The sequence below is a fragment of the Cryptomeria japonica genome, chromosome 8 (assembly GCF_030272615.1).
Source record: "Cryptomeria japonica chromosome 8, Sugi_1.0, whole genome shotgun sequence".
Taxonomy (NCBI): Eukaryota; Viridiplantae; Streptophyta; class Pinopsida; order Cupressales; family Cupressaceae; genus Cryptomeria; species Cryptomeria japonica.
The window spans coordinates 84,217,909-84,230,229 of record NC_081412.1 but is presented as its reverse complement, the minus strand read 5'-3'; positions in this window follow the sequence as shown (position 1 = coordinate 84,230,229).

Genomic DNA, 12,321 nt, shown 5'->3' with positions numbered 1-12,321 from the left:
CCTATCCCGTATTGGATAGATGAAACCTTCTATTCTGTATGGACAAATGCCTAACCTGTATGGTTAGATGCTCATCTCAGATGGATGAAAGCCTAATCCAAATGGATGGATGCCTAGAGTATGCGATTGAATCAAACACAAATGATTAAATTAAGAATTAAACACAAAAAAAAAAGAGTGGTTGAATTTTGTTGGGTTAAGTAAAGTGGGTTATTACATTAAATATAATCTATTGGGTATAATATACCACATAGACTCTTTCTTGGTAAAATGATACATAATTGAGTTGAAAATTTTATTTTCCAAGAAATATGGAGAAGGAAGTAATTAAAGGATATAAGTCTGTAAAAAAACCATCCTTATAAAGTACATGACCCAAGTAATCAAATTGTCTTTCAAAACTTGAGTACTATGTACATGACCCAAGTATTAAAGCCTTGTAACCTTCTTGCTTTTCATAATAAGAATATCAATGTTACCATCTCAATTTTTCCACCACCTATGATCTTGTCTCCAATTGTAGGGAATAGCTCCAAGGAGTGAAATTAGGCTACCCATAAGGAATTCATCTTCTTTTATAAAATTAAAAGTTAAGGAGACACAACCATGCTTCAACTATGTTGTTATGATGAAACTAGAAGTTGAGAGTCTTGAGCTATGATATGATTTTGTAAATGTGATATTTAACCTATTAAAATTTTCAGTCTTGATTTGTCTCATCTTCTTAGCTATATCTCATATTCTTATGTGCAAACAAATTTGAATCTTTGGAGAATGAAACACTATTTTTGCATGCTCTTCATCATGACAAGGATTTTGTGATAACATAGAAAGTGACAAATCTGAAAATATTCCATACCTATGGTTACATGTAGAATGCTCATCCTCCTTTGCTAAAAGAGAATTCAATGAGATATACTCAAAAACTTAAAACTTTTGGACATAACATGCACGACACTTAGAAATTTTGAGACCCTTGAAAATTCCAAAATATGAGTAGGCACATGGGGGGTGAAGAGGGAGATCTTATGCAAAATTTAAAACAAGGGAGACCCATTAGGAAACATCTCAAATTTTTTACCTATGATGGGAATAACAAGACCAAAATGTATAAGGGGGTTAGAGGAGGTTAGTATTCAAGCATAATTTGGACATTGGAAAATTGGATGTCGACAAGCTAATCTAAAGATGCAAGGTTATGAAGAATCAAATGACTTTATATCTCATAGATATTAAGCTCCTAGACTTGGAAAACTAAAATCCTTATATTGAAAAGGTGTGAGCCAAAGATAATGGAATTTAGTCACATATGTTCTCACTAAATAAAATCTATTAGGTATAATATACCACATAGACTCTTTCTTGAGAAAATGATACATAATTGAGTTGAAAATTTTATTTTCCAAGAAATATGGAGAAGGAAGTAATTAAAGGATATACGTCTATTAAAAAAACCATCCTTATAATGTAGAGGAATATGTAATTCATTAAACCTTTCTTAAACATGTAATTAAATAATTATAAAACTATAACCTTGCTAGAAACTAGACAAGAACAAGTTTACTTGTAATCAAACATGTAAAGCATTAGACAGAAGAATATAGGTTCTAAAAGTAAAAACATGTTTCAAAAAGACTCATTTGTATTTTAATGATGATTGAACTTGTTTCTTTGGCTCATTTACAACTCTTTTAATTATAAACATATAAGAGAGAATATTATGCGATTAGATCCTTAAATAGTTGGTTGTAAAGACATATTATTAACAAATTATGAATCTTGCAAGAGTAGCAAATTTTTGAAGGGTGTATGACTATTGGAGAGTTGTATGGTTTGATATGCCAAGATATTATTAAAAATAATAAGTCCTTGTGAGCCTTTATTTAAACAAGAAACCATTACAACTCATGAAATTGTGACTTGCAAAGCAATAAAACATCACTATTTTTATTTTATTTATCTGTAATTTAGTAATCTCAAGGTCATATTATATATAGAAATTGTCATTATTAGTTGTGTTTATGATATTTTCTTATAATTTTATACTTTAATACCTTATTATGTGCTCTTAGAGTCAAGTGTAGTAGCTCCAAAGTGGAAAATTGAGAGCTTAGCAAATTCTCCACATGGAAGGGAGGATTCACTAAGCTCAATTTTCACCTGAGGGAGACTATACACTCAAAAGAGGGGGATGAATCTACTAGATCCCATACTAAATGATGCAAGGAATAATGCTAAGTAGATTGATCATGTTTGGAATGTAACTGACCCTCTTTTGTAAGTTGATTAATTGAATTAAGACTAAGTGTTGGAAATGAAGACAAAGTATGAGAAAAAAATAAGCTACAGATTTGGGATTCACTTGTGCGCCTAGATCTGAAAATTTTGAGATGATTCAGAGCTGCTTTGCAAAATCTGTCAAAAGTTGCAGGGACCGTGTGTCCATACTAGGTCACCCCCAACTTGGTCCTTTGAACTTTTCATGCATCAAAAAGGGTTTTTTTATCTCTGCAAATAAATCTCAATTCCAGAAGTATAGTTGTGTGCCTACTTTCTGCACATAGGAAGAAGGGAAATGTGTTGGGAATAGAGGTTTGCCTTCAGGTCAAACCCCAATTTTGGAATTAACCAAATGGTTGACATAATGTAATTGAAATGACTGAAAGTAGAAATCCTCCTCTCTTAGGGGATGTTGAATTTCTTGAAAATGAAATGCTTATACCTCCTTGTGAATTTTTCCTTGCCTCCACATGGAATTATGATTTCATGAATTATAATGATGATCTCCTCTTCAATGCTTAGAATCTTGACTCTATTGTTGCTCCAAATCTTAAAGGAAGACTAAAAATGCTCAATTTCTCTTGAATGCTTGAATTCTTGATCTCTTGAATGCTTAGATGCTTGATTGAATTTTGTTAGATGCCAAATGAGAGGGGAAATCCCTCTTATATACTTGCTCATAGGATTAATAGATTTATTTTCTGATATGAGCTGACATAGGGGGATTTTCCCACTTCAAATTTGAGTTAAGAAAGGGAATGGGTCCAATATAGGTCCCCATTAAGGGGGACTAGGGCACCATGCCCTAGTCCTAATGAGGACCTGGGTGCCACACCTTGGTCCTGCCCTAATTTGGGGTAGGATTAAGGTGCAGGCAGGGTTCATCAATGAATTAAATGAAAATTTTGATAATCAAGTCTCCAATTAGGCCGAGGGGTGCAAACAATAAGGCGAAGACCCAAATGCAGTCAAAATTTTCAAGGGATGCATTTTTAGGATGTTACATTTAGCCCACACTTTAGCAGGAGTATGATCTTACACAAATATTATCGATAAAGTACAAGGAATTTTAGATTGAAAGACTTTCACCACATCAAAGAGGCAAGATTCAACAAGCCCCTAGTGGACTTTAAAATCTTAGGAAATCAATGATAAGGTAAAAGGGAAGATCATGAGAGAAAAAGAGAGAACCATGACTGCAACTAGTAAGGTTCTCTTACTATGAGTCATGAAAAGAAGATACCAAAAATCACAAAGCAAAGACAAAGTTCCCTAAGTAACTTTAAGTATCAAGAGAGAGAATCATGAGTGGAGTGTATGCCCCCATGTTTTGGCAATTGCACATGCCTTGCCGAGAGCAATTGCTTTAAGGTAGGATACACCTAAAAAATACAAGCATGTTATTGCAATAATTTAGCCCCCAAGAGAGGATAATGAACACAAAACAAAAAAACACGAGGTGGTTTCACCTAATTTTGGATTCAGTATGCTTTTTATGATAACTCATGTATATCATGTATATATATGTATGCATAGAATCATCTTCATCCCCAAAAGAAAGGAAACCACCAGGGAAGAAGGGAACACGTGTACCTTTTGAGTCAACATGGGAGAGACCAAAAGATATCTCAACGCTTTGCATCATCCTCAAGTAGACAATACTAGGGACAACAAATAGAAGAATAAGGGAAACAAATAGAAGAATGTCACAAATAAGCAAGAGAGGAGAGAGAGAGATAATCTACGGTACTAATGAAGATAATCAAGAAAGTCATCCTCCCTTCGATCTTGCTAATCATTATTTTAGGAAGGTGGACAACATGCAAGAGGAGCCACATCGAGCATAGTAGATGGAGCTATCAAAAGTTCCAAACAAGGACCATGCTCTAATGATAAGTCACTTTGTTTGTTACTAGGAGATAGGATTAATGCTTTTGAAAATTTTGTAGCTAAATCATTGTCAACATCAAATTATTCATATTCATCATCAGAAATATTAGGATAAACATTTTCATCATTAACAACATTCTCACCTATTTCTTTATCAAGATTTATAATAATAGGATCTCTCATAGGAAAATAACTTGAACCATCATTTGTTTTAATCATTTTGTGTCTTGGATAATTAGGTTGAACATGTTGTTTAGGAGAAAATGAAATCATGTCAATAGTTGGTGTTTTAGGAGAAGAAATGATTTGGGAAGCAACTTCACAATCTCTAGCACGACGTCTCCATCGACGTTCTCTCGCACAACAATTTCATCTACTTTTGGTTGAAGGTTGAGGAGCGTTAGGTTTATTAGGTATAGGATTCATCTCTTCATTTAGGGAAGGATGAATGGGCTAAGGTCTTTTAGGCTGGACAAAAGGAGATCCCAATCGCTTCTCTCTATAAGATGAAGGAGGACGAACCATGCCATATAAAGGAGGAATGGGAGGTGTAGGAAGGAGACCAGGTCCATCATGAGGAAGAGGGATAGGTATAGCCTTAGGAGGAAGATTTTTTCTACCTTTAGGAGGAGGAGTGGACTTATCCATAGGAGAAGGAATAGGTGCCCCTTTGGGAAGAAGATTATTTCTTTCCTTAGGGGGAAGAACAATCTTATCCTCAAGAAGGGGTATATGATCATCAAGAGGAATATTGAGTGTGGGATTTCTAGGTTTACTCAAGCATAAAATCATCTCATTTTTACAATTTTGATATGATATAAAGAGAGAATCACTTCTAGGTTGAAGAGGCTGGAATCGTTTGGACCAAAAGTAATCAAGACAAACATCTCCATGCCTCATTGTATGTTGAAATATGTTATGCTTAACAATTATGATTTTATCACTATGAGGAAACTTCAAACACTTGTGAATAGTAGAAGCAATCAATTTCATGGAAGAGAGCCAAGGATGTCCCAACTTCACATGAAATTGATTGGATGTAGGAATGATAGCAAATTGAACATCTAAGCATTTAGTGCTAACACCAATAGGAAGTGTTATAGAACCAATAGAAGGAAAAGAGAACCCATCAAAAACTTTAATTATCACATCAGTATCATCATACATCACTTCATACAATTGAAAAGTATAAAGAAATTCTTCAGTTATCACATTAACCGTGCAATTAGGATCAATAAGCACTCCTGTAGCAGGTATACCTTTGACTTTCACACTTATGTATTGTTGGCAATTGACACTCATTTGGTAATTTTAGGTGACATACGGTAGTTGCATATTGGTATAGGATTTCCATTGATGGCAATTCTTCATGGTGATTCGATCTGACAGTTGTGATTCATCTTATCCAGAAGTTGGTGTTAACCAGTAGCCATTTAACTGGTAAAACATGGTATTTTGGTAACATGTTGATTCTGAATGATTTCCAATGATTGCAGTGTTTTTGGTGATTGTTTTTGTAATCTTGGTGATAGGGAAGACCTTTGGGAAGTGTTTGATTATAATCTATTGGTCTGGTGCTATGTTTTGTTCGATATTGAAGCCAACTTTGAGCTATACATTACATCTCTTGAAGCCAACTTGAAGGAGATTGATTTTGTGTTATGACCAGATCTATAAGGTCGATTTGGCAATTGTTTTTCGATATATTAGAGATGTGGTAATCCATTCTGGTATGATTGAGCGTAGTTTCACATGCACATTTTTCTTTCAGACCAACCGGTAGCTGACTGAGACATAAATAGAGTATTCAATAGAGCAAAGACAGTCAGAGATTCAACACTTAACCAGAACTCATTTTTGCATAGTTAAATGCTAATTAAGAGTTCATTTCATCGTATTTCCTCATTGTAATAAAATTGTAAGTCAGTGAGACTTCCCTGAAGGTTGTAGCCTTTCAGGCAACTTTATTTGAGTAGTAAGCTCTAGGTTGTGAGCTTGAATGCAAGTGGATTCCCCAACTATGTAATATTTATGTACTCTTGGCCATAGTATATGAAAATTGTGGGTTCCAACCCCAGCATGGTTTTTCCCTTTCCAGGTTTCTACATAAAAATTCTCGTGTTGTAAATTTGTGTACTCTTAGTTGCATGTTTATGTTCTTTTCTGTTATGCATTGTTAACCAATGGATCAAGAATAAGTTTGTGGTTTTAACTTCCAAGAGATCATTGATTCACCCCCCCCCCCTCTCAGTGATCTCTGATTCTAACAATTTGTATCAGAGCTTACTTCCTCTGAGGAAACTTAACCTCTTGAGGAAGATCTAGGAGATTGGTTCAATGGATTCTAGTTTTCAGAGACAACTCAATGTGGCACTTGAGGATCTTGATGTAGCAAGAAGTGAGGTATGTACCTTGAAGAAGAACCTGAATGCTACTAATGAATTCATTAGTGAGCTAAGGATAAAGCAAGTATCTATAGAGAAAAGAGGAAGGAATTAATGGACAAGTTGAAGAAGAAAGAAGATCATATCATGGATTTCCAAGACAAAGTTGATGAGCTTAACAAGCTTGAGAGAGAGAATGTTGCTTTGAAGAATGAGATGTAATCCCTTGTGATGAGACTGACTAAAGTAATTGAGGACCAAAAGAAGAATGAAGAGAATCTGGCACAGTCATTGAAGGAAGGAGCTAATGAATGCTTCATGCTTACCTATGAGAATGATCAGTTGAAGCTTAAGTTGACTCAATCAAGGAATAATGGTTAAGAACTTGAAAGATAGGTTGCCACCTTAAGAGATGAACTTTCTACTACTAATGAATATAAAGACAAATTCAAAGCTAGTTCAAAAAGACTTGATGAGATGTTGGAAAGTCAGAGACATGGAAAGGATATGTGAGGTCTAGGATTTGAGAAATGTGAATCCTCTGGATCTGGGCAAGGCAATGCTAAACCTGATCAGAAGAAGAGCAAGAATCCTCCGGTAAGACAACCTAGTGCTCATAAATTTAATGGTAGATGCTTTGCTTGCAATAACTTTGGTCATATGGTGAGTTAGTGCAGAAGTAGGATGAATAATAGTATGATGAACAATATAAATAATGTTCCTAGCTTTACCGGTCAGTGTTTCATATGCAATAATTTTGGACACAAGTCAAATGTGTGTAGATCAGTAATGAATAACTTTTAGAATAAAGGATTCTATGCTTGTGGAATTTTTGGACATATTTCTAAATAGTGTAGATCAAGACAAAATCAAATGAACTTTGGATCTATGAAGAATAATATTGTTTTCCAAGCATGCTACAAAACCAGTCAGATTGCAAAGTACTGTAGAAGCAAGAAGAGTGCTCTGGTAGGAAAGAAAAAATTAGATGAGAAAAGAAAAGAGAAGGTAGAAGAGATCAAGGATAATCATGAGAAGATGTGGGTGAGAAAGGATAAATCCAGAGCTAACAATGGGTCTGCACCCAAATCCATTGCAGGCTCTTCAACCGACAACTAGGGCTTTATGCCTTCGGGGGAGATTTTCATGCATATTCTAAGAACCCCTCTCTTTTGTGGTCTACAATCAATTGCAGAAGGTTGCAGAGGGGCTGAATCATATGTGTAGATGATATCCGAAAGTTTCTAAAGGATTTTGTGATCTGATATGAAATTTCACGAAGATCATGATAACCAGTTGTTGCATTTATTACAATGAAAAAATAGGTTTTTCAAGAATAAAAGTTCATTTCAAGACTTCATTCATCACAATGCGATCAAGAAAGTAAGAGTTGAGTGAAAGAAAGCAACTTGGTGACCTCAACAATGATTTCAACAACTTCTAAGTAAATTCTAGAGCCTAGTTGTGAAGCAAGGTACTTATCGGTTCAAATTTTTAGCTTTTTGCAAACCCTAGGATTTGAAATGGCTTTAGTTTCTGGTATTACGACTCCTTTGGTGGTTGAGATAAAGGAGAGGGCTCATCCAATATTCAAGAAACATCCATTCAAATCAATTGAGGATGATCTGGTAGGTGCATTCTCATCTGTGCCCTTTGACGTGTTACACAATGAGGATATTAGGGCCTACATTCACTGTGACCTTGAGGAGCTCGGGAATGCCGATATGTTGGACCTTTACAACAAGCATCTGGTCAATGATTTGGGAAATCTCAAACCTGAATATAAGGTGCTATAGGATAAGGGTTTCTCTCAATTTGTATATTTCTCATTGTTTGATGAGGTAGAGTGGATTCGCTACATCCTAAGCCGTGTGTATGATGAATTCATATGGCTTGATAGACCCCACAAAATTACCAAGCAAGCAATCTATGTTGTAACTGGTTTAGCTAAAATCAGTGATGTGCCTAGCCTAAGAAAGGTTTCAAATGACACCATCATAGCTACCACTCCAAATCAAATTTTGACAACAGATCCATGATTGTAAATGATATTTTGGAGAATGATGTAAAGTTTTCTTCACTGATAGTCAAATACAAGGTCTACCAATCTAGCCAATATAACTCTATCTCCAGTACCGCTATCTACTCTGCATATCAGATGCTTAAAGAAGACAAGAGGTATGATCTATGAATGACACTTCTAAATGAATTATTGAGAAATCTAAAGAAGATAAAGCATGATAGAAAGAACACTTTTAAGAATGGTACAATCCTTATTTGCCTGGCACTATAATTCTTGCAAGAGATACCTGGTATCAATGACAAGGTCCAATGGGACTATGATAGAACAGTGGCCATGAAGATCAAGGAAGGTCTGTGGGGAGTTGGTGATGTGGCCAGGAGAATATCTATCCTCTAGGGATACTTAAAAACCTTCCAATCTGCAATGAAGAATAGGGAGAGGATTCCAAAGGAGGTGGTTGAGAAGTATGAGCAAACCATTTGCTTTATGGTAGATAAGGATCAATGTCTGATGTGAGTAATGGAGCCTCAGATAGTCTAGATCATACCCATGGGGTATGAAGTTGACTCTACTACACTTGAGGCATATGCCCAACACCTTTTGAGTCAACCAATTGATTCCAAGGAAGGGAGATTTGGGACATTCAAGGAAAAATACCTTAGTTTGCACATGTAGTTCACTGCTCCTACCTGGAAGAGAGACATCACAAAGATGGAAGAAGAAGTAGCTACTCATATGGGCTTCACCAAGGAGGAGGTGAAGAAATCTAGAGAAAAATATGCTCAAAAGGACACAACTAAGTATGCTCCTACTTTAGTGGCACAACTTGATAAGCCTACTCCATTCAAAAAAGGTGTGCTAAAGCAAAAAGAAAAACCCAAGAGAACTTATGTTGCAGTATCTCTGATGGCCTCAAAAATTGAATTTGAGGAAGAGGAAGGAAGAGAAATGAAAAGAGGTGAATTTTTTAGACAGGTGAGAAAACCTCAATCCAGTGAAGCTGAGCCTAGCAAAAAGACTAAGTCAGATCCTGCTCCATCTGGAAGACCCCAAAGAGGCAGATATGGGAAAATTCATTTGGACAAAGATCTTGAATCTTGAAATATATAGGCTAAGTACAAAATAATTCCTCCACTATCAGTAGATCAATTGATAGATGAGATATTAGTGGATGGAAATTTAAAGAATCTTCAAGCAAATTTCAACAATTTTGATGATGGTGATCAAAGAAAAGTTGAGGAGGCGGTAGTTTATACTTGCATAATTTTAGTAAGACATTAATTGAATTAGAGAATTCCATTCCAAAGGACCTCTACATTATAATAGATGCTAGAAGGATGAATGCAAGTAAAATGGATAGAGAAATGAAGGAGAGAGAACTTGTAAATAGATGTACATGTATTACTTATGATGAAGTTAATAGATTAAATGAAGAAGCCAATAGAAAGGAATTCAGAAGTAAGAACAAAATAAACAGGTTGATGATTGGTAATGTTGACAAGGTCAGAAAAGAGACAGAGGAAATATGAAATAAGGTCATTCAAAATGACCCTCTGTATAAAGATGCATTTAAATCATCTCATCTGGAAGACAAGAAAGGTGATTTTGGAAGTCAGAAGATTGAGACTCAATCTAAAGATCAACCGAAAGACCAACGTAACACTACAATTGATGTCGAGACTGATGACAATCCTCCAATGACTAACAGCTATGCAGCCCTTGAAATTCAACAGACTGATATTGGAGACAAGGGTGAGAAGAAGGATGCTGAGTCTAGATAAGCTAAGACAACTAAGGTGGAAAAAGACACAGGCATAGCTGATCCAGAAATCACCACTTCTCTGGTTACAGGGATCCCACCTCAGATCAATCTTGATGGCTCAGTTGATCTTGGCAAAATATCTCCTGCAGAGAAGCTTATGCTTGCTACTGTAGTCCAAGATCAAGCCAGCCAAGACCTGGTGAAATCAGAGATTGAAGATAAGAAGTTAATTTTGATGTCCATTGATGTTTTGTAGAAGGTGGCTACCAATGTATAGTTAGATTCAAATAATAGCCCCTCTAGTAAATGATTGCAATTGATTAACAGTATAAATAAAAACTTTGATTCCTTGGAGAAGATGACTACTTTGAAAGTTTTGGATAGATTTAAGGACATCAGAAAACAAAAATTCTTGAAAATGATTGAAGATGACAAGGTGGCATTGAATAAGAGACTGCAGACCATTTTTGACACATTGTCAAAAGCCGATAAATTGTATAAATCTTGTCTCATTTTGCCTAGATTCACCATTGATATTGACAAACAAATAAATGACTACCAGGAAAAGCTTGCAAGTATCTCACAATCTTTTAACCCTAATGTATCATTAACCAAAAGCATTGAAGGACATATTATAGCCTTGAATGATCAGATCTATGACCTTCAAGCTGATAAGGAGAAAGTTTTGAGGAAAGTGGGTGAACTCCAGAACCTGATTGTTGTCCGGTTAGATACTATACTAAGCAATAAGGCAGATTGTATGAAGGAAATGGCCCTACTTGTACCATCAGATCTGAGACAGTTAGAAATTCATGCCACTATATTCAATGCATTCATCACAATTTTGGATAACCTGAAGAGTGGGTGGAAAAATCACTTAGGATTTTTGAAGACCATTTATGCTGACCTATTCAAAAATTTGTAAAGTAAATATCATCTGTATATCAATTCTGGACATCATTCCATCTTTGGCATTGTTGTTAGAGGGGGATAGATGAGGTGAAAAATGTACAGACTAATTGTCTATAGAGTGTATAGTTCAGTATAGTGTGGATTCTTGATTGTTGATATAAGGGGGATCCTTAGAATTATTTTATTCTTTCCTCTGGTGTACAAGTTTCACAGGTGTTGCCATCAATGCCAAAGGGGGAGATTGTTGGTAAATGACACTCATCTGGTGATTTCAGGTGACATCGGGTAGCTACATATTGGTCTAGGGTTTTCATTGATGGCAACTCTTCATGGTGATTCAATCTGGAAGTCATGATTCATCTTATCTAGAAGTTGGTGTTAATCGATAGTCAGTTAACCAGTAAAACCATGTATTTTGATAACGTGTTGATCTGGAATGATTTCTGATGATTGTGGTATTTTTGGTGATTGTTTTTGTGATCTTGGTGATAGGGAAGACCTTTGGGAAGAGTGTGATTATAATATTTTGGTCCGCTGCTATGTTTTGTTTGAGATTGAAGTCGACTTTGAGCTATACATTACATCTCTTGAAGATGACTTGAAGGAGATCACTTTTGTGTTATGATCGGATATATAAGATCGATTTGGTGATTGATTTATGGTATGTTAGAGATGTGGTGATCCATTTTGGTACGATTGAGCACAATTTCATGTGCACATTTTTCTTTCAGACCAACAAGTAGCTGACCGAGATAGAAACAGAGTGTTTAGCAGAGCAGAGATAGCCAAAGATTCAACACTTAGTCGGATCTCATATTTGCATAGTCAGATGTTAATTAAGAGTTCATTTCATTGTATTTCCTCATTGTAATCAAATTGTAAGTTTGTGAGACTTCCTTGAAGGTTGTAGCCTTCTAGGCAACTTTATTCGAGTAGTGAGCTCTAGGCAGTGAACCTAAATGCAAGTGCATTCCTCATCTATGTAATATTGTAAAGTGGAAAATTGGACCCTAGTGGTTCCCAACCTAGGAGAGAAAAAGGAAACCACTAGGATGATTTTCACTTGATGC